At 37.0% G+C, this 27,082-nt stretch overlaps 1 protein-coding gene across 3 annotated transcripts in view; it reads right to left on the reverse strand.

Annotated features, from left to right (window-relative positions):
• PTPRK (protein tyrosine phosphatase receptor type K) overlaps positions 1-27,082 on the reverse strand; it is a 371,462-nt gene that overhangs the window by 90,422 nt on the left and 253,958 nt on the right. The window lies entirely within an intron of this gene.

The raw sequence follows: 27,082 nt of genomic DNA on the forward strand, positions 1-27,082 counted from the left end.
GCCACCAAGCAACGCTGTATACTAATTATACTAATTACCTTACTAAACTAGCAGTTAAAAAAACAATGCAGATATTAATTAGTGTTTATTACTTTAGTAATGAAGCTATTCATTCAAGCAAAATCCCTCAGAAATAGCAGAAAAAAATGCTTTTGGATATTCTCATTGCATCCTGATTCCTTCAAAACCCCAAAACCATGATTACTCTGAGCAGGTGATCTCTGACCTGCTCACCAATCTCAGCTGTTCCCCACAGGTGCATTTCCCCCAGCAGAGTACCTGATGTTCCCCAAGTGGTCATCAATCTTTCACTGTCTCTCTAGAGCATCCATTCCTCATGCAAGAGTAACTCTTATTGTTGAATTTAATTAAAGTGATTACACAATGAAAATCATGACCATGACTGTATATACTAGAATTTCACTGAAAATATACCCAGCTAATACATGCTTCCTCACCAGAGAAAATAAGGCTTATTGTTGATACAGCTTCAGCCTTGTGTCCTTGCTGGTTTAAGGTCAAAACAGTCAAGATTGTTCAAGGACGGGAAATGCAGGATTTCTCTTTCTGAGCAGAACTATTCTTTCTAACTTGCATTTATGAGTTCCAACGAGGCACAAACTAGCCAAAAAGCACAGATGGTATATTGAAATAAGGAAATGTGAATCAGTGTAATCTATTCAGCATGCAGTTTGCCAGACAAACTGCAAACATTTAGCTTCAAACATCAAAACAGCGGAATTCTAAATATAACATAAAGGTACTCCTAGTAGCACGATGAGTGTTAAGGATTAAAAATTACACCTATTTGTTGCCTTGATCTATCCTTTCTTCATTTTGAACAAGCACATATATTACCTTTGCCATCAAACACTGATTTATCATATATACAGTGAAAAATGCAATTAAATAAGACTTCCTTGGTAGCAGCTCTCTGAACACACTGTGTAGTGTAACAACAGAGTTTGATACTGAAAGACAGCATTGAAAAGATCCTTGAGAGATAAGAGACTTGAAGAGAATGAGAAAAAACAGGGTTTTATAGAGAAAACAATGGCTGGTGCTTTAGCAAGTAGAGAGAGGTTGTGAGGTGCTCATGGAAAAAAAGTGTAGCAACATAGTAGATGTACTGAAAGAGCTGGTAAAGGTCTTCAAAGAATCAATATTCCCTTGGCTACTACAAGCATTTGGGGAAAACTGAACACACTCAAGTGCTACGGAGGAAGAGAGCTGTTAAGACAAATACATAAATACATACATACATATTTCTGTATATATATCCAAAACCAGCCTTTTTCTCTTATGAATGACAGTGCAAAACTTAGTTATACATACTCTGATTTAGAGTTTGAGGCCTAACAGAGTAAACATACCCTTTACCAAGGAAATGTGTTATAAGCTAGGTTTTCCTTCTGAAATGGAATGATTTTTCTTATTTTAGTAATTTCCTCTTTGTTCTCCTACTCCAGTTTGTGCCTCCGACCACTCCCACTAGAGAGGGAATTGAAACCTGAACTCAAAATTTATTGGAATTAATACAACATAACACCTGGTGTCTGACCATGAAGTCTGAAACTATTAATGCTTGAAGCCAACTAATCAGTAACAGAAAATGCACAACATTTTCATCTTGCATCTCTCATGACAAGCATTTACACTATGCTGCACAGCACTTCCAAGAGAGAAGAAAAAAGTAAAAGCTTTGTTAATCTTAAAGAAAAATTATTTTACAATTCTATTCAAAATTTACAAATGTGTCACAGCATCAGAGGAGACACAGAAAAGCATCCTTTATTCACCTGTCAAAAAGGAAAGAATGAAAGACAGAGTGTGATCTCGCTTTCTCACAACTATTCCCTTCTTTGGCAGAAATTAAACAACTTCTGCAATATTGAGATGGTAATTAAAGTCTGCAGAGTCTCTCAACAGCTTTAGTAAACTCTGCCAACTGTCCCACTGCTCCTAAAACGATGCTTTAAAAACACAATTTTACTCTTTCTTCTGGGCAATGTTCATCTTGGGAATCTCTAGAGGTAAAGACCAATTGTTTTAAACTACCACACCACAAAGTCTCCATCTGTAGCACCTCAGTAGAAAGCAATCTTCGAATAATTACTTTTCTCAGATAAAGCACTATTGAATTTTTGAGTGGGTTTCCCAAAGACCTCAACCATCTCATTAAGAATAGCTTTGATCTCGATGGGAACAAATGGTGTTATAGTGTTCATCTCATTTTTTTTTCCATTTCCCATCACAATTTAGGGTTTGCTTTTCACTGACACATTTCTTTAATCCTATTGGGATTTTATTTCAATTTATGCATTGTCTCCTGTTTTCTTTATATTCTTTGAGTACTGCTAATCCCAATAATTCAATTCGCCTCTTGTCTTCCCAGATTTTTCCCCATTTTCCCTCTTCAAGTCACATCTAGAATTTTTATCCAAAATACATGGGCTTCCAAGCACATGAGTTCTTACTTATTTGTTGAATTACCCATGTCAAGAAGGCACCCTATGACAAAGAGGGAAGAAATAAGATGCTCTTAAAATACCTGCTCAATCCTTAACCTGCCCACTGGAGTGCCAATAATGATGGCAGAAGACAATAATTTTCAAACATTAATTTACCAATTTCCCCTGTGAGACAGGTAAGTGGTGTTAAAAATTTTCTGTGGAGAGAAGGAGGCACAAAAAAGGTTAAGAGCTTGTTCAAAGCTACAGAGCAAATTACTGCCAGGGCCACAAGAAAACTGAACTCAGCTGCCAGGTCACTGATGGCCATCAGACACCTAGCAGCAGCAATGCATAGAGCTCATTTACAATGTTTTTTTAAGGGTTTTCTTAGAACAAGATTCAAAAAGCATAACAGTGCCCAGACACTAATTGAATATGTGAGCATAAGGACATGTTATTTGAAAAGCAGTAATTTGGCTTATTCTTTTAGAAAGATTTTTTGATTGAGAGCTTTGAATTTGAATGAAAAAGTTTGGGCTTTTTTGTTTTTTGTTTTTTTTTTTTCTTTTAATTGGTTTATTTTGTTGTTGTTGTTGTTGTTGTTGTTTTTGGTGCTTTTTTTTGTTTGTTTTGTTTTGCATTAATCTTGTATCTAAAATTTTATTTTTTTGGGAGAGGATATTAATAACTTATTTATTTTCCCAAGCTTTTTTCTCCATCAGATAAAAGGCTGGAGGGAGTTCTTTTGTGGTGACAGCAGAAAGCATGCAGGACTTCCGCTGTTGCAGGAAATCCAATATCCTGTGACTGCATCAAGCTCTTAAATATTAACATCCTGACTGGCAGAGTTAGCTCTTTGAACAGAAACTGAGCAACAAAGCATATGGAGGATTTGGTGGTGGTAGCAGGGCAGACCTTTAGATTCTGATGGACACCTCTAATGATGACAGGCTCCCTTCTGCCAGACTGCCTGCCCAGGGGCTGCTGCTATCACCTCCACCCCATTTCCACCTCTACTTAGGCCAGCTTCTCCCTCTGCCCTTTGCTTTTAACACCTGGCAATACCCACCTCTGTTATCTCCCTGCTCCTCACCCCTGCTTGGTGTCTTGGCACACAAATACTACCAAGTGCTTGCTGACTCAGACCTATTATCCAATCTGACTGTTTCAAGCCTCATTCAACCAATTAAAAACAGAGGCATTGGGAGAATATCAAAGCAACAGAAAAAACAGAATGATAAGAGATCTTTACATACAGATTACTAAACCCTCAATCCTTATCCAGAAACCATTAAAAGATTACATGCACGTGACAATCACAACAATTTCTGGATCAAGAAGATTTAACCCAACCTTATAGGATAAAATAAAGAACATTTTAGTAATTCTCCAAGGGTTTACTATAGAGGGATAGATGGCAAAAGAGACAGAACCTGTTGACCCCATACAACCTCTCAACTTCAGATGATTTAATAAAACTCTCCAGATAACAGATAAAATGAAATTCAATTTCTTTTGTGCTTGATAAGCAACACGTGATATGACAGGTCAATATCAAGCCTCTTTGTAGAGACTATCTTCACTCACACAGAGATGGGAGTGAAAACAAAAGCCTTCACAGTGGAAGCAGCAGCAAGGTGAGAGCATGCATTTCCTCAGAACCTCTTTTTAATGATAATACATATTAGCCTGCTGTCAATCAGAGACAAAGAGATGTGCCAAGAGCTGTGAAAAAATCCCATACAATGAGGCTAGCAAAGTGTGTCATGCTCTGCTTCTGCTGCCTTTCCTCAGCAATCCTAAATATTCCATGTACCTTGCAGGGGTGGGGGAACGAGATCTTCTGACAAGCAACCAGAATGCACATTTGTTCACATGAAATGGAAAACAATTGGACAAATTTTAAAGCACAAACATTTCAGATATAGATGGTGCTTCTCAAAAACCAGAATGTCCTGTCTATATACTGTCTGTGTATCCAGTTCTTTAATAGGGGTTGGCTTTTGCATCCTTCTTCCCCTTGAACCCTTTCTAGTCTGTCATCACACTGATGAGCTGATTTGCAATTTCTGCTTTAACCACATTGATTGATTCATATTAAGTTTAAGAGCAACCCAGGTAGCCTTCATTCTTGACACTGGAGGTGAAAACTAACTGGACTTGGAAGGTGTGATAATGCACACATTTGTGAATTTGAGGGAACTGTGGGGCTTATATTAAAGAAAAGCTCTCATATAGAAAGGCAAATGTACAACAATTATTTAAAACGTGCAGGTAATAACCCCATAATTTAAAGCACACTTTCTCACCAAGTCTCCTTAAATTATCTTGCCTTTTAAAATAAAAACTACATAGATAAAAGGACGTCCTCATATTTCTGCTAACAGCCACTGGAATTTCCCAGACTTTTCCTCTACGAGAACATGAAGCTCCTTGTCCTGTAGCTTCTCCTGACCTTTCCAGGGTAACTCTTTGCTCAGAAGGTGAGAAATAAAAGAGGATTATTCTAAGATGCCACCATGGCTGTTGCTCTTTTCTCAGTTCATGCAAGGTTCTGCACAACAAAATGTTCCCAAAACAAACAAAACAAACAAACAAACAAACAAACAAACCCCCAAAAAACCAAAAAACAAAAACAAACAAACAAACAAAAAAAAAAACCCAAAAAACAACAACAACAAAAAAATAACCCAAATTAAAAAAACCAAAAAACAAACCAAAACAAAAGAACAAAAAAGTTACAGTCCTGTTGCTGCCAAGAACTATTCTGAAAGACGCCTGATAGCAACCTGGAAGAAATGTAAGAGGGAAAAGAGCCCAAGGAAGCAGAACCCACATTGGAATAGCTGTCAGAAGTGCAGTAAGAAAACAATAAACAAAGGTTTCTCACTCGCTGCATTAGCCTCAATTATTACTTTTGTTATTAGTAAATGAAGAAACAGGCAGAAAGGATTTTTATACAGACACTAAGCTCCTCATATCATAAACTTAGTTAGGACTGCTGAATAGAGTAGTGGATGACTCACTAAAAATTACCAAACTAGAGTTAAATATTTCAAGAGACAGCCATAGTCTCAGCAAGAACTATGCACATCAGCTATGATCACTTCTGCACTTCTGGGGGTAATGTGCTGTTGTCAAAGGAGCAAACTCTAATTAAGTTATGTTATGAACAAAGCTAACAGAAATCCCTAGGTAAGGTGAGCTGTACTAGAATATCCATGATGAAGCCCCTGAGTTTCAAGGATTATTAACCTACAAGTCTGAGAGAATTTTGCTCAGATTAACTCCCAATAACTCCATTATTTAACAATATTATCATACAGGAAGATCCTTCAGACATCCCAAAATTGCCATGCATTTCAGTCTGATTTTCATAAATCAGTCTGTCTTTATGATAAAATAATTCTTGCCAATTCTATTCAAGCTTCTTGTCTGTAACTGGCAGAGTTACTTTGAAGTAAAGGCATAAAACAATTATCAGCTTTGGGCCCGATTCTTACTACATAGTAATAGTTCAGGAACTACTTTCCTTTAGTCAGGGACTCTCTTCTACATAACTGATGTGGATTCCAACCCAAAACCACACCTCTTTATAGTCCCAACTGGATCAATATTGATGCAGGATGATATAAGGCATCAAAATGTCCTCATATGTTATTGGAATAAAATACATTGGAATAAAAATATTCTACTGTTGGAGTACCTGAACTTCCTCATTCTCAGAATCTACAAAAATCAGGACACCTGTCATGGAGGTAAATGCAAGTGGTAAAGTCTGAGGTACTTGGTAGTAGGTTTTTTGTTTGGTTGCCTTGATCAATCTGTTTGGGGCCTCTTTGTTTTTTTAATGTTGGTTTGTTAGGTTTTTTTAAAATCTTGTTTCACGTCAGCATAAGATACCTGATTTTTGGCAGCCACATTTGGAAACTCAGGCCCTTCAATCTTTTTAAACTTAGAAGCATTAAGAAATAGTGAACACCAAAGAAAGAGAAGTTAATGAAGTTGACAGAAGTAGAAGTCTTTTATGAAGTCTGACAAGAAAGCAAAAATTAACAGATATATATTCTCACAATAAAAATCATAGGGATTGCTGGGCATCTCCCTTCTCAAATGTGCATCACATACATAATACAAAACAAATAGGGATGCAAACATAAAAAGAATTAACTTTTTGTGCATTAGTATGTCCATCTGTTTATCTTGTGAAATATGAACCCAGAATAAATGAAACTATGGTATTTATACTGTGTTAGCACTACAGATTTATTTTGGTGCAAACAAAGGTTATAATGCAATTGCATGAAAAATCTATGAGTTTTTTCTCCTTTCACTTTATCTAGTGACTGATTTATTAAGACAGCTTACAAATTTCTTATTGACCACATACTTCAGGGAGCTGAAGAAAACACCTGAATTATTACATAGATAATCAGCAGTTTCAGTAGCAATGGGGGGATATTCAATTTATTTTAGAACGTACCTTTTCCTGTCCAAAATACAGCCATCCCCACATCATAGGTGTAGTAAACAGATAAATATAATTGCACTACTGACAATTATTTGCCCATTTTCTCTTGATAGAATGTTTATTCTGTTACCTCCATGCATGATTAACAGCTTATGCATCCTTAGCATGTAATCAATAGCTGCAAAGTCTTGTATTAGCTTGAGAGATTAGACATCCCTTGATAATAAATTCTCTTGATTTCTTCAGTTTAGCTTAGCTGCAAAAATCAGCTTTTTTTTTTTTCTCCTTTCTTCTTAAATCTGAGTTTAAATTAAAAGGAACTATATGGTCTAGTGAGAGAGAGGAAAAGCTGGCATTTTCTCTTTAATCTCATTCTTCCAAATAAACAAAATCTATCTGATGGTATAAAACACAAATCAGCATGTCAACAAGCATCAGACTGCAAGAGTAAAACAGGGAAAGCCTGACAATACAAAATGCCTAGGAAGCCTGTTCAGGACTGCAATTATGAAGTTTAATTTTAATTCTGTAAAGTAATTTACACAACCATTAGTGATAGGGAAGAAGTGAACCTTTGATGTGAAACATCAGTGCATGGTTATGTAAATGCAGAATAGAAGATATCATCTAAAACAATAACAATTATATTATAAAGAATGCGTAGTGTGTATTTACACACACATGTATACACTTTTTACCCATCTGAACAGTGAACCTAACTATTCAAGGCTAGGAAGAAAGCATTTACAAACATTTATTTGAACATAAATCGCCATTATTGCTTAGGTGATATATTGTTCATTTCTCTCCAATACACATTCATAAACATGTTTTTATGGTTTTGTTTACAAACTATATATTTGGGAGCTTAGGATGTAATGAGTATTAAGCAAAATGACTAAGTTGGAGCAGTGTGAATAAGCTAAACAAGAACTTCCTATGGATATCATTTAAGCTTCAGTTTCTTTCTCCTGTACAGAAAAAATTCAGTCCTCCAAGTTAGGAAGCGTAAATACCATCACATGAAATAAATGAAAAAAATGTGGAATGCAGTCTATAATAAATATGTAGTAAGCACAAAGTACTTAGACTGGGAAAAAAGTCCACATTCACCTCTCATAACTAAGAACTGAAAATTGCAGGCAGTACTTATGATACCCATAATTTATTTTTAAATGTTGAATGGCAACCTGTAGCTTCTATTGTACAGAAAAGTTTTCTCTAAGCAGTTGGAAAATTATTTAATGAATTTGCTTAATTTTCTTCATTGGCTTATACAAATTTAAGAACACAAGTTCACAGTATAAGTCAGCTTGTTTTTTTTCAAGGAAAAAAACACTGAAGCAAAGAATTCCTCTAACATTAAAATTTTGAATAAGAATCAGAAACCATTTTAAATGATACGTAGAATTCAAAAAATGCTGGTAAGGAGCCATGGAGAAAATTATTTTCTAAGAATTCTTTTCTTGTCTACTGTGAAATTTTACCATTTTTTTCAATTTCAATGAAATTTTATTACAGAAGTTACATAATCACCTGCTAAAGTTTGACTAAACACGGCTAAGAAAACTCCTCAATCTGTTGGTCAATCACCACTGCCAAGTGACTTCTACGTCCTAATACTTGTATGAATAATTTTCTTAATATCCTAATTTGATATTTCTTTAGAAGTATTTTAAACAACTTTCTGTGCATTTTAAGCATCCCAATTTCAATTCAGCTGTCCCTTGATGTGATATACCTGTGAGAAAAAATTGCATTCTTGTGTCAGGAAGCAAAGCATTGTCCATGATTTGCTAATGGAACAGTCATGACATTTTCATTAGAAGATTTGCCCTTAAGTTGATAATTTTTAGAAAGGAGCCTTTTTTTTTTCTGAAAAGTTCTTCAAAACTTTGTTTTCAGAAAGGGAAAGAATAATAAGCAATATTTACTTTTCATATTGTCTTCCTGCCCGGGCAAAATTGACATGGTATCAACTCTCTTTCCTAATACCACCTGGCTGCAAAAGTTTGTAAGGCTATTTTGGGAAATGGCACCTAATCCTGCAAACCTTTTGCTCCTGGAACTGACTCAACATAAGCAGGGCTCTGCAGAAGTGAGCTCACAAGCACCTCTTAGCCACTGTGAAGAGGGTCCTTGCAAAAAGAACACAAAAGCAATGAAAAGGCCTTGTTGACAGAGGCACTAGCAAGCTAGGGAAGTGTTTTCTAAAATAGGCCATGCAATTCAAATAATATTTTTCCATTTAGCTGCATAAAATACTCTCAAGAAATTGCCCTGCTGCTTCACTTCCAGCCATTAGTGTTCCACCAAGCTATTCTTTCCTGTCTAAGCAGAAACAGAAAATATAAAATAATTCAGCTACAGTAAAATAAGTAATGTATTTTAGAGACAATCTTCTCTTTGCAAACTTCCTCTGAACTCTTCTGGCTTATTCCATGATCGCAAGACACAAAAATGTTAATGAAGAATGATCCTGAAGAATTTCATGTGGACAGTAAGGATGGATGAGTCGTAACGCAAAAAGTTGGCAAGTCCAGCAAATGAAAAACAATCCTAGATGTTGTGGATAATAACTTCCCCTCCTTTCAAAATCAGGTGTTTTTATAAAAAGTTATTAATAAATGAGCAAATTATTTTACTTTATAAAGAACTGATGATGTTGCTAAATGCAAATCAAACAAATCTACTTTTCAGTCATATGTAAATGTAAAGGATTAGCTCTTTGCTTGCAAGAGTCACCATCCCATTTACTAAGTGCTTTCTTGTTCTAGATACCTATCTAGAGAGCTATCTCCTTCAAGCTGTCAATCATATTCAATAATTTTACCACATTCTGACTTTCAGAAAGATACTGTACTAGAACAGTTGTCTTGGCTTCTCTGTTACAGCAAAGCAAGTGCCAACGTGCTGCCCAGACCAGCTCTGCTGCAGCACTCACCCAAGAGAGTGTCACTCATGCCTGCTGAGTAAGTGGAGCATTAAATTATTTTTTTATGCTTGTGTTGTACATGCTGAATCACTGTCATCATACCCTCACAACAGAATGCAAAGAAGGAAAGGCAGCCAATTAGCCAAGTCAAGGCCACACAGGCAAATGCAGTATTAATTTGGAAGTGCAGGCTAATTGCTGGACACCAGTATTATACTGTCACTTAAACCATATTTATTGCTGAGTCTAATAAATGTTTAAAAATAAATAGGAGAACAATCCCTTTTTCTCACCGTATTACTGAAAGGCTTAAAAATTCCTCTGGGTGTCTGCCAGGCTTGTTTTTGATTTTTTTTGGCACCCCATCTTAGTGCTAACCTCTTGGAGACTGACGTAACAAGCACACATGCAATTTACTACCATCCTCTCTTGTCACCACAATGAAGCCACTAGCTCATAACCTTTACCAACAAACATAATAATTTGAAGAATTAAACACCTACAGTAGAATGCCTGAAAATATAAAATCATTCAGAATTTATTTAAAGGCTTTTATGACTAGCAATGGAGGTGGGGTTTTTTTAGCTATTTGAGCTAATTCTACTCATATCCATATCCATTAATACCAGCTTGTGATGCTAGCCTTATTCTCCCACTAGCCATATTCTCCATAACTATCTTCTCCCCCTCTGTTTGATTTGAACCTTGAAGTTATGGCAGCTCTTGCCTTCCAAATTTCCCTTGCTTTAATATTCAAGCAAAATTACAATACTACTGTTAACTTGAGCTGAAACAAGGACATGTGCTAACAGTAAAAAAAAACCAGCCACCAAAAAGACCCAAGAATGTTTGCTTTCCTAGCAACACTTCACTTGTTGCTTTTGACTTGGATATCTGGGAGGCAGATGAAATCACAGCACCATAGAACAATTCAGCTTGAAGGGCACCTCTGAAGGTCACACAGTCCCAACTCCTCCTCAAAGCAATTGTATCAGACTGCTCAGGAACTGGTCCAGTCTATTTCTGGATATCCCCAAAGAGGTAAATTCTGCATCCTCTCAGGACAATAGTTATGGCAGATACATAGGAGATATAAATGTGACCTCAAGGCTTGAGTTGATTTCCAAATATTTGGTGAAAAGCAGAGAATTCCACAGTTCCTTAAGAAAGTATTGGATTTTTTTTTTGTTTCTGATCTTGTTTCACAGTATCTGGCACTGACCTCTGTTAGATGTTGAGGCTCTTCACTAAAATTTCACCAAGCTTCACTTTGATTGGCACACAACTTTAAAGTTCACAGAATACCAGAAGCATTTTTTCCTATTAAAATACTTTTAACTACAGTATTTAAGATAAATTGGCAAAATAAAGTTGAAAAGAAGAACTCAGGTCTCCTCTGCAAACCACGTGAATGTGGCACTTAGGGCTGTGGTTTTTATGGTAGACTTGGCAGTGTTAGGTTTATGGTTGGACTTGATGATCTTAAAAGTCTTTTTCAACCTAAATGAGTCTATGATATTATACTAGAGAACAGAGAAAAATCACTGTACTTTAATCTGCATATTTTATATCACTATTTGAAGATATTTAGCAAGGGGCAGATATCTAAACAAAATGAGTTTGGGTTATCTGTTTAATAATCCTTAGATTATCATACATATCTACTAGAAATTTGTTGATGGGTTTTAGAGGGTTTGAGTCAGATGTTTATTTAGAGGGTTTGGGTCAGATTTTACTTTTACTAAATATTGTGACAGAACCCAAGAACAGAAATCAATCATCATAAGTGTGCAGTGATGCATCTAAGTGCATTGCCTTCACTTCTTAAACAAATTGTAAGAAAGATGGAAAAGGCCAACAGTTATATGAATGTACATGGCATAGAAACCCATTTAAACACCTAGAAAAAAATCAGGTATGTTGGACTCATGTAAGAAAGTGGCTAATATAATTTTTTGAGTTGTGCTGACATTGCAATCACCAGTGTGATTAATGAAATTTATGCTTTCAGTATTTTCTCACAGCTATAGTACCATGGTAGTGCAGTGCTTTTTCAACATTGTGACAAAATGACTAATCTCTATTAATTGGTTTTGAGCAAAGGCTTTATACAGAGACTGAAGAGAGCCACAGAATATGTGATTTTCACAGCTAGGCATTTAAATCAAGCTATTTACTAAGAAGGTGAACTTGTTTACTTAATAGTGAGGTCTATCTACCATTGGGTATTTCTGCCAGGATTGCAGGACTGGCTTATCCAAGTGACAGTCTGCAGGAAAGGGGGCCATATACTCTGAAAAGAGAGAATTTCAAGCCCAGCTCCTAAATAGTTTCAAAGAAAAAGTCACCACAGTCATAGAAATTTCCAAGCAAAGAATGTAATCCGTGCTCTACTTGCAGCTTGGCTCCTGAGGAATGTGTCCCTCAAGTAACAGTTCCAGTAGGCATTCAACCCAAAGGACAACAGGCTGCTTGTCTTCTTTTGGACACAAACACTACTGCCTAATTAAGCAGCGTGGATAAAATGAAGTTTCCTTCAGTTGCTGGGGAGTTTGGCAAGTGTTTTTTATTTTAAGCTGCTCTCCATTTAAATTCAGATATTTTGTTTCTAGGCACAAATATTCTCAAGGTAATTTATTTGAAATGCCTGGTTGAGTTCTTTGCTGTTGCTGGCTGTGAACCCTCATTCCTGCTTGGCTATCTTGATCAGGTCATGAGTGAGTAGCTTGCTAGGAAAACTGCTATCTGGGTTAGAAAGGATCCAACATACTCTGATCTGGTTTTAATTCTTTTTAACATGATTAATAGATCCTTCCTAAATATAAAATACTGGGAGAGGAAATTATCTATAGATTAGTAAAAAATTAATGCAAATTACATAGTCCACAGAAAAACCAGCTTTGTTTTTAATAGAACGGGTTGGAAACAAAGCTTCATGCAACCTGCTGTTTTACAAGCCTCATTATAACAATCAGCATTTGGCATTTGAGAAAGACATTTAATAAAACCAAACGATACCAGATTATATTGACAGTAAAATGATACTGACTCCTTGCAAAAGTAAGTTAAGCAGTAGAATTAGTGTTATCCTCATTTCCATCTGAGTATGAGAATCCAACAACTTTCATTTCCTTAACATTCCTTGAAAAAAGACAAGAGGATGAGAAATCACTTTAATGATACTGTTATGAAGTAAAAACAAATGATGGAGCTGTAGCTATGATTACAATTATGGCTTTGCTTTGGTATTGCACAGCTGATAATATCCCAGCCTTATGTGTCTTGTGCTGCTTCTTGAGTTCAATTTCCTTCAGATAATATGCTTCTCTGGTGAAACCAATAACTGAATCCTCTGGTAATTCCTCAGGGAGTTATAATTTATTGCAATTGTCTGTTCCCACCACTTTTCTCAGTAATTTATTCCAATGATTAATAGCCCACTGTTAAAGACAAATAATTGTGCCTTACTTCTAATTTAAATGAGCCTGACCTCAGCATGCAGCCATTTGAGGTTCTTACATTTTACAGCCTCTGGAGGAAAGAGGTGTTTTGTACCATGTAGTATTATTCCCCTGTACAAATACTGTGCAATTACCTCCTTCTCTCTGATAGACATATATGACTGAGAACTTTAAGTCACCTTTTTCAAGATTACATCTTAAGCCATGATTCTGTGGCACTTTTTGCCATTCCTCCCAAATCTGCATCTCTGTGTTGAAAGCATGGACTCCAGATGTGCATCCAGTTATCAATACTGGTCATACTCACAAACCACGTATTTTCTCCCAACTCTGCTTTTCTGTCATACCACTACACAAAGAACTTTTGGTGACTACTGGTCTACATCCCCCAAAAATCTTCTTGTGTTTCTGTACTACCTCTTCCAAATTCACGTATTTATTTACATTCATGTGTATATAGTAACCCATGCTATCTTTTCTATCTCTAAATTATCAGAGAAGGCAAAAAGGTAAAAATGAAGCTTCACATTTAAATCTTAAAGCAAGTACCAAATTCTAAGAAGTATAATGTCATAAACTTTTACAGTGAGATAGCTTGCCTTTGCAGGTTCTCACTTCACAGCTCAAAATTTTAATTTCATTTTGTAATCCAAAGATGCAAAAAAAATAGAGGTAAATACAACAGGTTAAAGGGCAATAAACTTTGTCTGCAAACATATTTGCTAATCCAATTTGCTCATCATTCAAAATAAAGACTATGAATACACATTAGTCTGAATTAAAATATTGCAATTATTTCATATTATGAGCTGCAGAGAAAAAGAAAAAAACAGAAAAGCATGCCAATGCAGGGAGAAAGAGTGCTATGCCTTCTCCCTGTATAAACACCTTAAAAAATGCAGTCATGCTTGACTGCAAAAGACAATGATACAATTTTTCCTCAAAACCCAGTGCCTTGCTGAAAGTCACTGAAGATTCCCCAAGGAGAACTTGAATTAGAGTCAAAGGCCAAACATAAAGACACCTCTCTGAAATCTAATCCTCTTGCCCATTTAAAAAGTACCTGCTGCTTCTGGTCAGAAAAACACAGCACTGGAGTTGTACTGTCAGTTTTACTGACTTGTTTTCCTTTAGTGTTTTCAACACCAAATAACTCAAATATCTGAACAAGTATCAACACAACTAAAACAAAACCAGATAACCTATTCCTTTTAACTCTCAATGCCAGGTTGTGCCTCCCTTTCCAAAATACTCTCTTCTGGCATTAGCAACATAACGATGTTTAAATCACAAATAGGCATTAGAAATTTCAGTGTTACTTAGTGGGTTTATATGAAAATTGATTCTTTTCCACTGTTTTCCAAGATGTTCTGGCACAGACATGGATTTAGGTACAAGAAAGAGGCCTGTATCTTTTCAGACTTAGGATAAGCTTGAAACATGGCATGTTTGTTGTCATCAGTACCTTTTAAAAAACAGCCAATTTGTTCATAAATTAGCTCTAAAGAAAATTTTAAGCAGCAAGTAAAACAAGAGCAAAATAAGCATTTATGTCATCTGGATAAAATCAAAAAAGTCTTCATTCAGGAAAATATTTTACCAGTCTTTGTCTGTCACAGAATAACTATTCCTCAGGGTCTCTCTTGACAGGTCTGACAGCTCACCAGGGTCTCCAGCAGGCTTCAGGATCTGACATCTCTGCTTTCTCCATAGACATTCCTGTTCCCCCATCCCACCCAGCTCCCTCACACCTTTAAACTCCAAACCTGCTCTATTTTGAAGCCTCAGGTGTGTCAGATTCTCCTGCCACAGGTTAGGAAAAATATTTTCCTTCTCTTTATTTGATTTAACAGCTTCATCAGCAACTCCAAATACAGATACAACAGGAGGTACTTGATTTCAGCACCCAGGCAAAAAACCCAAGACATTTTGTGTTTTATTATCTGCAAACAAGAGATATAAAAGTAGGGCGCTCACCCTGAACGTAAAAGTGTCACAAAATGTGTTTATAGTCTTCAAACCAGAAAAGCATTTTAAAAATCAGGATTAGCCTTCTCTAGAGCAGTGCCAGGACCTGTACTAACTGCTGTTTTTCCTGGGCTTTGACCTAAACAGGGCATCTCTGAAGAACTCAGATTTTGTATGGACAAAAACAGATGAGACACAACACCACCCAAAAAATTACACCTGGGCTGCCAACCTTCCATTCCACTCTCCCACCTCTCTTCCACATCAAACCAAGTCACACTAACATTGGGAAACATCTTAGGTTCAGACAGGCTTGGGTCTATGCTGTGTGAAGGAGTGGATTGCCTCCTCATCCATTTTTCTTCAGTCTTGCAGTTGAACACTCTAAATCACTAAACAAGCTGTCAATTTGATTTTTTTTTTTTTTTTTTTGTCAAGACATTAGGTGCTGAATTAACTGAGCCTTAAATAAAACAGAATTCTAGCTAAGGAAATTTCATAGCCTGAATTGAATTAACACAGTCAAAGAATTCCTTGAATTTTCCCCCTCTTCCACTTTACTCTAGGAGCTGGAGTGCAGGAAAAGCAATACAACATCTGTAATAACAGCACACTAAAAACTTTCCAAACATCTCAAGGAAAATCCTGTAAGTTATGGTTATGGCTATTCATAACAGAGTAAACATTTTAAACATTCCTTTACTTTATTCCCCCCCCACTTAGAACTTCATTAGCTGATATACTGATAAACAACTAATTTTTAAAGCAGCTTTTATAATTCTTGTGTAGATAATCAGTATATTGAACAATTATTATCACATTTAGTAACTATCACATTTTTACTGAGGTATGTATTTCCATCTGTATCTTTCAGCTATTTAACAGATGTGACTCCTGTCACAATTATCAAATGCCCTGGAAAGCCTTCTCCAACACACTTTGCATGTCACTGGCAACATCACCCTCTGGTTTGTGTACAAATATCATGCAGTTTTCTTCATTCTCCACTGTGCCACACACAGGGTAATTCAGCAAATAAGAAAAATACCAGAATCACATTTTTCTCCTCTCAAACACACAGAACAAAATAATACTTTGTAAAAGAGTATAAAAATAATTATAGATTTTTTTCAAAATTGCAAGCAAGGTTAAAACAAGCTAAAATCAGCAATGCAAGCATAGACATAGCAATCCATACTAAATAATTTTTACAGAAAATGAATTCTTTCCTTGCAATGTTGCCAGAATTAATAAATCACCTCTAAAACCCTGATATAGTGTTTCTAAACTGGTTATATTTTGCTAGCCAACTCTGTCTTTTAATACCAAAACTACCTGAAATATTTTTTAAAAAAATATTTGAAAACTACAGTTCATATGTGAAATATGCTCAGTTCAGTATACACAGAACTCAGAATTAGCTTCCTAACTGTGAAAATAGTTTCAGCAAACTGACTCAATATTAAAACAACTGCCATTTAGCACTGAAATACACAACAATCCAAATGATTTAAACCAAGATTTAAGTGGTTAGCAATACAAGGTACTGAACCGCCTGCCCTTTCAGTTTATTATAACTCATAATAATAATTGATTAAAAAAATGATCTAAATATTTAATTTCATACACTCCTAACAAAAAACAGGAAAAAAAAAAAGAAGAAAAAGATGTTTTTTTTTCCTGGACTTAGAAATGCACCTAATATATTTCACTTTAAATTAATTTCTTCAGTGTTTCCTTCTTTTTAACACTGCCCTATACTTTCAAGCTTGCAGTACATAACACACAATTCCTTCCTTTCCCTCAAACATATGGGATTGCCACCACAGCATTGTGCTATTTTCACATATATGACACTTCTGAAAGAAAATAGCAAAATCTCAACAATCCTGTTTTGTCACTAATGCACAACTGGTAAGCCAAGCAGCATTTGTCAAAACTGCTTCAAGAAGATCTAATTCTCTATTCTCAGGACAGACATTCAGTTTCAAAGTAAGTTGTGTTTTAAAACCATCTCAGTCTAGAACGTCTTTTTGCTGAAATGGCACATTTCCATACTCTTCCATCAGAATAAAAATTGAAAAAAAATTTTTTGAAGGTTATAAAAGAAAGAAATTATGATATAATCAAGTCATACTGCAGAGACTTCAAAACTGTCAGATAGACAAAATCAGAGATGGAGGAGATAAAACATCTGCTGTGGCAATAGAGGGATTCAAAATGATTGAATGAGCAAGAGCAACAAACCCACAAAGTGAAAAAAAAAAAAACCAACAAAACCCTTGCATTCCTTTCACATTGCATTTGTTTTGCATTTGATATTTACTTCCCAGCCACCCCATTGAACTATTATTAAATAAAAGCCTTCACATTTGATATGCCATGAAACTGCTACAATTACTCTCCGATAATCTTGACAGCTGCCATTGACCTTTTGCCATTTGCTGTGATTTTGCATAACAAGAACAATGTGTGTGACATTTTTAATACAGGAAAACTTATGAAAGAGATAAACATTTTAATGATGAGGAATATTTCTTTGTGCTTCAGGTCTCAAGGTTTGAGCACCCATCGAGGTGGGCATGGGGCATGGCCAGCACAGGCAGCAGAGCCCATGGCTGGAGCAGTCCCTCCCAACTCTAGAAGCACCATGGCAGGCTTTGATACAGCTCAAAGGCGTGTAACCTGTGCTTCAGCATCCAGCAGCACTGCTTGCAAACATTCTGCTCAGGTGCTTTCCATTCTATTCAGGTTTATGTCTGAGAGAAGTCTCTAGACTCATCTCTTTCTTCTCTTCCACATCCTTTCTGCTCAATCTCCTGTAACACACATCTGAAAAGGACAATTGCTGTGAACCCTGACAAACACTGCTGAAAACCATGACCAGCACCAATGCAGGAACCATCACTGTGTATAAAAATGACTTTCAATATGGACTTTCAATATTAAGGGTGATCTTGGAAGCCAGAGTTTAAGCTGCCTAAATTGTTTAATAAATAGCAATCTCTGATGCCAAAGAGGAAAAGCTAGGCTATCAAGTAAATAGCCCTAATCAAAATAATACAAAGCTGAAAAAATAATTTCGAACCAAGTCTAAGGCTTTGATAACTCTAGATACCAATTATCAAGAAAGGTGAAAACTAAGGATCAGCCTTTGCTCTTGATTGTATACCTTATCCCTCAAGTCTATGGAAATGGTAGAATTTTATTAACATCCTATTTATCTGCCAATGAAAATTATGTAATTTTCCATCAATTCTTTTAGCTCTTCTTGTTTAAATCAAGTGCTAGGTGTAAGGCATAAACGAAAGAAATTTCAAAAATTACAATTTACTGTGTCTGTGTTTTATATATGCAAGTTTTTATATTTGGCAACATTATTACACAAGACTTACAGTGAATAATCACTTTTGGGTTTTATTTAAAAAACAACAGTTACAAAATGAGCATACTTATTGATTTTTGCTCTTCTGGTCACAAGTCATCACAATCTGTACTAGAATCTAACCCAAATGACATGCAATTTACTCTTCTACATAAGGGGAAGAAAAAGTAATCTGGGGAAAAAAAAAACAAACAAAATCCAAGCAGTTATTCCAGCAGATGTCTCTTCCTCCGTGAATGCCTATTTGGACTTTGCATTTCCCAACATCAAAATGAATTTAAACCCATTGTATTTCTCAGTGAATTTTTCCACAAATCAGATTATGTAACACCTGTGTGTCTCTTTCCCTCCACCTTCTTAGGTTTGGTGTCGGACTTAGGAGCTGAATTTAGCTTTACAACATCACGTGCAATAGGAGAGCCATTAACCTCCTTGTTAGTTCATAGCCACAAGTCACTTTGCTGAGTACCTTCAGTGTTTAGAGACACCTCATTTCACAATAAAGGGCAGTTAACACCTGTAAGGCAATTATATCTACCAAATGTTGTTGGCCTGAAATATGAATATGTAATTGTTCCTGCCATCTGTTAATTATACTAGTTGAATCACTTATTTAATCATATACATTTACTTGACATCTACAAACTTTTTAATAGCTTTCACAAATGCTAACGTGGCTCTGAGGCAGAACTAAGGCAGCATTATGTGTCCCACAAGGAAATGACACCATTACACAAAAGACCAGATTTTGCAGCAGCTCGACAAGTTGAGAAGGCAGTTTGTGCCAGGCACCTCCCCAGCCTGTCCATGCTGGCTAACAGCCTCAGGGACCAATGGGAATGTTACTGCTTGAGGCAGAGGCACTGTTTGCCAGCAACAAGAACTGCTGGATTGAACACTGAGGGGAGGAAGACGGTGGGTCAGGATGTGGAGGACGTAAGTACAACTAATAAAGCTGCTCAAGTGTTCCTCAGGTTAATGAATGCTGCTTCTGAACACCTAAAGATAAGGAATCCATGCTACCACACCACAGCTTCGGCACTGAGCTTGTTCTTTTCCCACTTGTACTTCCTAAAGTACCTACATTCAGCTAAGGTTGCTTTAAACCATCATGGAAGTGCAGGCAGAATTGACATTTGCTGCTCTCTGAGGATAAGAGGGCAGACAAGCTACATTAGTCTTGCTGTATTGGTGAAGGGGGCTTTTGGAGGTGATCTCTGACAAGAACGTCTCCCACACCTCAGTGCTGGTCCCCTTAGCTGTCCAAGAGCTCACTGACACGTGTGCTCCACAGCCCAAATTAGCTCCATCTGCCTCCCTCTGAATCCCAATGGTACTAAAAGCATGAACAGGGTAGCAGAAAGGAAAATTAGACCGTGACCTGCCTCACTCAGTCTAGGAGGGAGGAAGGACAGGAGTTTTCCCTCATTAATCCACCCAAACCCTCAGCCTTGGATGGAAGCTGAACTAGAGGTGGGAACAAAGACAGTAAATCCATGACCACACCAGGTTTGCAGGCATTTTACCCAGCTTCCCACTCTGCCTGCAGCTGCAGCCACCTGGCTGCTAACAACTTCTGTCCAGATAGAGTGAGTCTAAGGAAAGTGAAATAACAAAGTAGAACAACTTACTGGAACATGCACCATGATTTTCTTGGAAATTGCTTTAATAACAGGGTTGGGATTAAATGGTGCTGTGCATGCATATTTTGGAGATCAGCAGCCTTAACTTTAATTCTGAAGCTTTCGATGAAAATTTCAGTGTCTCCAAGATTACCTCTCTGAGTTTCTGTTGCAAATACAGAGCCATCAGAATGCAAAACAAAGCAGAGCTGCTAACCCAGCACTGCAGAAAAGATGTCCCCAGGTTAGAAAAAAAAAAAAAAAAAATCAAAAGTTAAGGCAGGTTCTCATCATTTGCATATTTAAATGGCAATTTTAACAGCCAATATTTTCATGCATCTGGACATACTCTCACTTCTTTCTATCATGGAGAAAATCACATGAATTTTAATTAAGGAAAATGTAGCATTATGAAATAAAACCCCTTTGTGTCAGTATATCTTTAAAACTAACACTAGGTAAGAAGTATGCCTAAAAAGTCATGGAAGAGGATAGCTGTCATCTCATAGAAATCAATTCATTACCTGGTACAGCAAAGCAAGCCCCATCTTACCTCTCCATCATCACCACTGGTTGTATTCCACAGTGCTCAAAACTGCTGACCCTTCCTAAAGCTGCCTAAAAACTTTTTCTGCTGCTTGAACAGTAATCCAGAGCTCACAGGAGGAACCCTGCTGGTGACCAAGTTCAAATATCTGTAATGTTTCCAGCCCAATATGGTGAAGCACAGGGAATATGACCCACTTGGCTGCAGAAGTCTGGGAAACACTGGGAAAGGTGCAACTTGGGGTCATCTCTACCCTACAGAACAGCAACTCTGCCTAACTGGGAAACAGTGAAGTAACTGAGATGTTCTTACAACACAAAGGTAGGTTTTTTCTATCAATTCAATTCCAAATCCAAGTAAATTAACTCAGAGAAATTTGTTCTCTAATTTGCAGCTACTTTGCATATCAGCTGGTTGATGAATTATATCTATTGAATCCTCAAGAGAAACCACAGTAATTTTATTGTCCCTAGTACCCAGAAACAGGCTGCAAAACCCAGAACTTGGTTTAGATCAGGGCAGTAAATGGGCAGGCAAAAGCACAAGGTGCCTCTTTCATTTCTAGTGAAGATCCTGCATTTATCAAGCTGCCCCCACTTCCCCTGGGAAGCAGCTGCAATTCACCTTTGTGCTTTCCAGGCAGAAATGTGCACCTGGGGCTGGGGCCAAGGGTCAGTGGAAACACACACCCAACTCTGCTCCAGGAAAAGGAAAAGGATGAGGAAAGGCAGGAAGGATGGGGGATGTTCTCTTTTAAAATGTCAACAAAAAGCTAGTAGTGGTCCCATTGAGGTGTCATGGGGTTTGGGGGCTGTCTGGGGGCTGGGAGCAGGAGGGACTCCTGGGCAGGGCTGGGCAGAGACTCACAGCTTGGATCCCTAAGTATGCAAATCCTATCCTTCTGCAAACACCATACAGACCTCAGACACCTTCGGAAACTTCTTCAGATACGCAAACAGAAATTAGGAGAAAATCAAGCATGCCTTATTTGAATTGCTTATGGTTAACTCAAATGTTGCAATTAATAAAGAGGTCAGCAAATGACTTAAAAAATATTTAAGGAATATGCAGAACAAAGCCCTAGACTATAGCTGTCTCTCCCCATCGCTCAGAGGCTTCCTATGTAAAGACAACTTGCTAGAACATCAACATTTCTCTAGAGAAATAAGAAATAAATTGAAATCACACACTGTGACTTTTTCCAGCAAGGATTAGAAAAATTAAGTTGATTTCATCAAGTTTCACAAATATATCACAAAGAGCTATGGGCTGAAGATCTACTGTTCTACCTAAGCCTGTATTGACCTCGTCATTTATTTTGATACTAGTTTTCCCTATTTCTCAATCAAGTGTCACTTTAAAAGCATGTGAATAGTATTTGGCAATGACAAGCACAGCTGGGCACTCTGCCAAGAACTATGAATGCACAGAGGCAGCCGAGAAAAAGGCAACTGTCTGAACTATGATACGAAAGGAGAAAAAAGAAAACTAGCCCAAAACTGGAGATTCAGGGAAGAAATTGGCAAAAATCAGTGTGGCATGGGTAGACCCAAAAAATATACTTAAATACACTTACAGAACACACAAGCAGATCAAGTGCAAGCAGAAAAATTTTCATTACCTATCACCACAGGAATTTTTCATATTGTTAAAGACAATAAAACTGTAAATGAATTCAGGCAAAGATATCAAACTTAGAATTGAATTGCACTCTCTGCTTAGACATCTTGGTAATTAACAGCTGAATTTTATGTTAAACTTCCTATTGCTTATTATTTATTTCCACATACCAAAGCAGATAACGATGCATTATTTTGACATTTTCCAGTCACACAGGCACATAACCACATCACTGGCACATAACTAACCATATCAATAGTGTATTGAACATACTAGAGCAAAAATTATTACATTTATAAGCCAAAAACTCCCTTTTCCCTAGCAAAGGCCTCTCTTGCCCCTCACACAGGCTGAGCTCTGCCTCTTACCCAACCTGGGAAGCTGCACACACAAAGTCCAGGGGCTGTTCAGCAAACAGAGTCATTCATTCTCAGCACAAGCCCATATGCCCTAAAGTTTGCTTGCTTATTTTTCAGGTGTACCACTGGGTCTAATAAATTATATAATTTTCCCTCATACAGCTACCTTCTTATATCATTGCCTGTCACAAATACAACAGTGCTACTATTCCTAAATATTTTGCAGGGCAAAATTACCACTGAATCCAGTTGCAGCTGAAAAAAATGAGCAGTTCTGCAGGTTGTTCCCCAGGACCCCAGAGCAGGGACCCAGACTGAATTCTTCAACAGCCATTTGTGAAGGAACTGGTTTAATAAGATCTACCTAGAATCACTAAAAAAATTCATGAGAATCCAGGTTTTTGAGAGTGGAGCTCAATTTCTTCCATCAAAAAAGGTTTCTTTCTCTTCCTGAACCCTTGTTTGACAATGAGTTTCAACTTTCTGGAAATCCAGGAAGAGTCTTAGTGCCAAGAAACACCTTTATAGAAATAACTGATTCTTTATGAGACACTTCAGAGCACAATCATCCTCTTCACTGAATGAGCTAAAGATTACTGCTAATGAGACAATTGCACATTATCTCGACACACACCCTGAAGAAGAACACATAAGAGACAGCACTGGCAAATCCAAATCTGGCATTTCCTAACTAAGGCTTTACTTTGTGACACCTGTGTGTAACTTTTTTATTCACAGAATATTTTGTGCTATTATGCAGATATGAGCCAGAATCATCAATAGCTTGTGAGCTTTCAAATCCCCAGTGGAGATAACTGCAGCTTTGAGGCAATGAGGCAACAGGGAGGGATTGGCAACCTAGGGACATGGAACATCATTTTGCAGGGATGACTTTGTTGTCACTTCTGTGGCTTTATGCTGGCACTTAAAAAATAGCAAGATGCAGACTACATTTCAGGATCCCTTCTCAGCTTTCTCTAAATCTGATCCTTTCTTATCTATCTGGTAGCCTCTCTGTGACCCACATGTAATTTTCCCCTTATTTAACTCCCCTTGCCAGTATTACTTCTCACATATACTCTTTTGTTTTGTCTCCAGGCTTCTCATCAGAATGCTTGCATTCCAGTCTGCCCTACTCACAGAACCACACAACAGCTGAGGTCAGAAGGCACCTCTGGAGATTGTCTAGACTGACCTCTCTGGCTCAAGTGGGGTCAGCAGCTACAGCAGGCTGCTCAGGGCACTTGTCCAGTCAGGTACTGGATATTTCCACTGAGGGCAACTTCTCAGTAAAGTCTCTTCTTATGTATATCAGGTATTACAGTCGTGCCCACTGCCTCTTCTGCTTACAATAGGATTTGTATGAATGGATAACTTTCCTCTAAACCTTCTCTTCTCCAGACTAAACAGGGCCAGCTCTCACAGTCTCTCCAGAACGACAGCAGGACAGATGTTCTCAACCCCTAACAGTACTGGTCAGCTATATTCTAATACAGTCAGAATCTATGTGGGGGGGGGTTAGACTTTGAGGTTCTAACAAGTCTCTACTGAGATGTGATTTTTTTTAAAAGGCTTACAACTCCACTGGGATTCTCACAGGAATAGAAAAAGCCACTCCTTTGACACAAATTCCTTGTGAAGAGTCAAGTCCTTGCTTGAAAGCTTAGGGATATAATATTTCTTCTGTAGGCTTGATGCAAACAAACATATAGCACTCAGTCCTTTAATCCAGAAATCTCCAAAGGTTTCTGACTGATTTTTTTCCCATGCAAAGACAACTAAAACTCCTAGCAACTGAGAGCCAAGCAATAAACAGTTCTGTTTTGGTTAGTGGCAGTCAGCTTGGTAAACACAGTAAATCCCACAGAACTGCTCCTCCACAGTTTTACTCTTAATCTTGTTAAGGAAACAGTTTTCATTTATAAAATGAAGTTTTATCTAGCTCTGACAAGATTTATTGGTATTTTGGGCACAGACACTACCAAAAGCAATCATAAACTAAATTTCATTATCTTTAATAGAAGACTGAAATACTAAGAAAAGCCTGCAGATTTTTTTAGGATCTCTTACACCTCTTTTGTCCAAACCTCTATTCCCTTTAGTATTTATGATTTCTAATATAAGACAAGTTAGTCAAATACATTAATAAATTTCACACACTCAAAGGAGAAGACCACCATTCAAAGGAACCAATGAAGCATTTCTTCATATCTTTTTATGTGCAAGGGTTTATTGAGTGTCAACTGATAACTCCACATCCAGAAACTTGTCATGCCAATCCTAAATATATAGCTTGACACCAACTGCACTATAAGAATTTGCAACAATTCAGTAGTTATTTTTCATCATAGTGAAGTTTTTAACCTAAGTTTACACCATAGGTTTCTAGAGTATATTTAGGATAGGAACTTTTTTGTCTGTTTTTCACTGCCACTAAAGATCCATTTCTATCTAACATCACAGCCAAGTACACTTCTCTTTCTGAATATAATCTGATCAGTGGGAAGATACTTTCCAATATCACCATTTAAGAAAGTGCAGAACAGATTATTCCACAAATAACTTTCTTAATTTAGTGTCAGAATAAACAGCTAGAAGCAAGGGAATGGAAGAAATTCAGAAGTGTGAGAATACACTCTTAAGAAATAGCAAGATATTTATGAGTATTTGTCCTCTTATATAATCTCACAGATTTGTAAGTCTGTGTTATTCACAGGACTGTGGGTTGAAGCAGCATTTAAGAATAGATGTTAAAGTAACTTTCATTTTTTAGCTTCTTTCAAGCTTGTATAAATAAATCCATTTATACTTTTCACTAAAATGGATCTCAGTAGAATCTTAATCACTCAAGCTACATTTTTGGGAATTTGGTCCTAAAAATAATGAAACAGCCAGGGAAATTCATCATAAAATATACTGTTCTCATTGGACAGATATAGCATAGCTTCAAATTCCTAAGAAAGTTTGTAGCATATTTTGGAAGAGCCAGGAAATCTTGCAAAGATGGGAACTTTAATGTCAGTCATTCTCCATTAAATCTTTGCTAAGAAGTAAGGACAGATTGCTACTCTGCATGGATAAATTAGGATATACAATGATGAGTAAGACCTCCTCCTCTTTGGAGAAAGTCCATGATACTTGAAAGTAGAATGTACAATGGATGTTCCATGCAAAGGATGAGGAAATTACAGCAGTCTTTGTATAATTAAAAGCAGTTCTAATTCTGGCATTCGGTCAAGCCTGGAAAACAAGTAAGTGTTTGTAATTGTGGCAGTTTTCCAAATTCGAGATGTGCATGACAGGAGCAGCTCCTTGCCTTGGGAACTAAACATGAACCACTAATGGAGGTGCTTTGGAAGGAAATCTGACCTAATAGAGATCAATAAGAAACTTTGGCAGATTAGGTATGCATTGTGCTCTGTGCCTGGACAGGGTGGAAAGACATTTAGATGCACAAAATGAATGAATTAGGCATCGCCATTGAAATTCCAGAAAGCTGCTTCCAACAGTGACCTCTGTAATAGATAATAGCATTTCCATCTCATGGAAGCTGTAGTTGCTGAGCTTCCAGTTACTGAGAGATAAAAAAAAAGGGGGAATTTGATAGGAAACAAAATGTACCCTTAGGTACAGTTTTATGATAAAAACTCCTATATAGGTATACATAAGAAACATGCATGAAAGTAGCTGAATTTTGTGACAGAGGTTTAACATCTGACAGTCTTAAACTGTGGCTTTTAAAATCATGACTGCATGGTTTTGGGTATGGGTAAGGAAAGACAGAGAGGAATGCTGGTTAATATTTATGTTCACCCACTGGTTAAACTCCAAAATGTGGCTTTCCTGAAAGTTAATGTTTGATACCAGACCACTTTATGACTAATGAAGAAGGAATAAGTCTAGATGTGGACTCCAAGAATGTGAAATGCCTGAAAAGCCTCTTGTTGGTATTTACAGTGCAAGTATAATGAGTCCAGGGATGATGGATATGTAAAAATAGTATTTGTAACTATTCTGAACCAGAGTGAACTCGCCATTCATTACGTCAACATCCTTGAGAAAAATATGCAGATTTTTTTTTTTTAATTTTTTTTTAAAGGGGCTATTTAATTTTTTACCTTGGAGTTCCACCAGTCAGCCAACAAACTGAATTATTACTAAAATAACACAGAGCCAGAATGCAGGGATATTAAGAAACAGGTCATAAAGAAGATGTTAAGATTTGACCCTGTTTCTCTCCCTGCTGCTTAAGAGGCAAGCT

Source organism: Oenanthe melanoleuca, chromosome 3 (assembly GCF_029582105.1).
Source record: "Oenanthe melanoleuca isolate GR-GAL-2019-014 chromosome 3, OMel1.0, whole genome shotgun sequence".
NCBI classification, from domain to species: Eukaryota; Metazoa; Chordata; class Aves; order Passeriformes; family Muscicapidae; genus Oenanthe; species Oenanthe melanoleuca.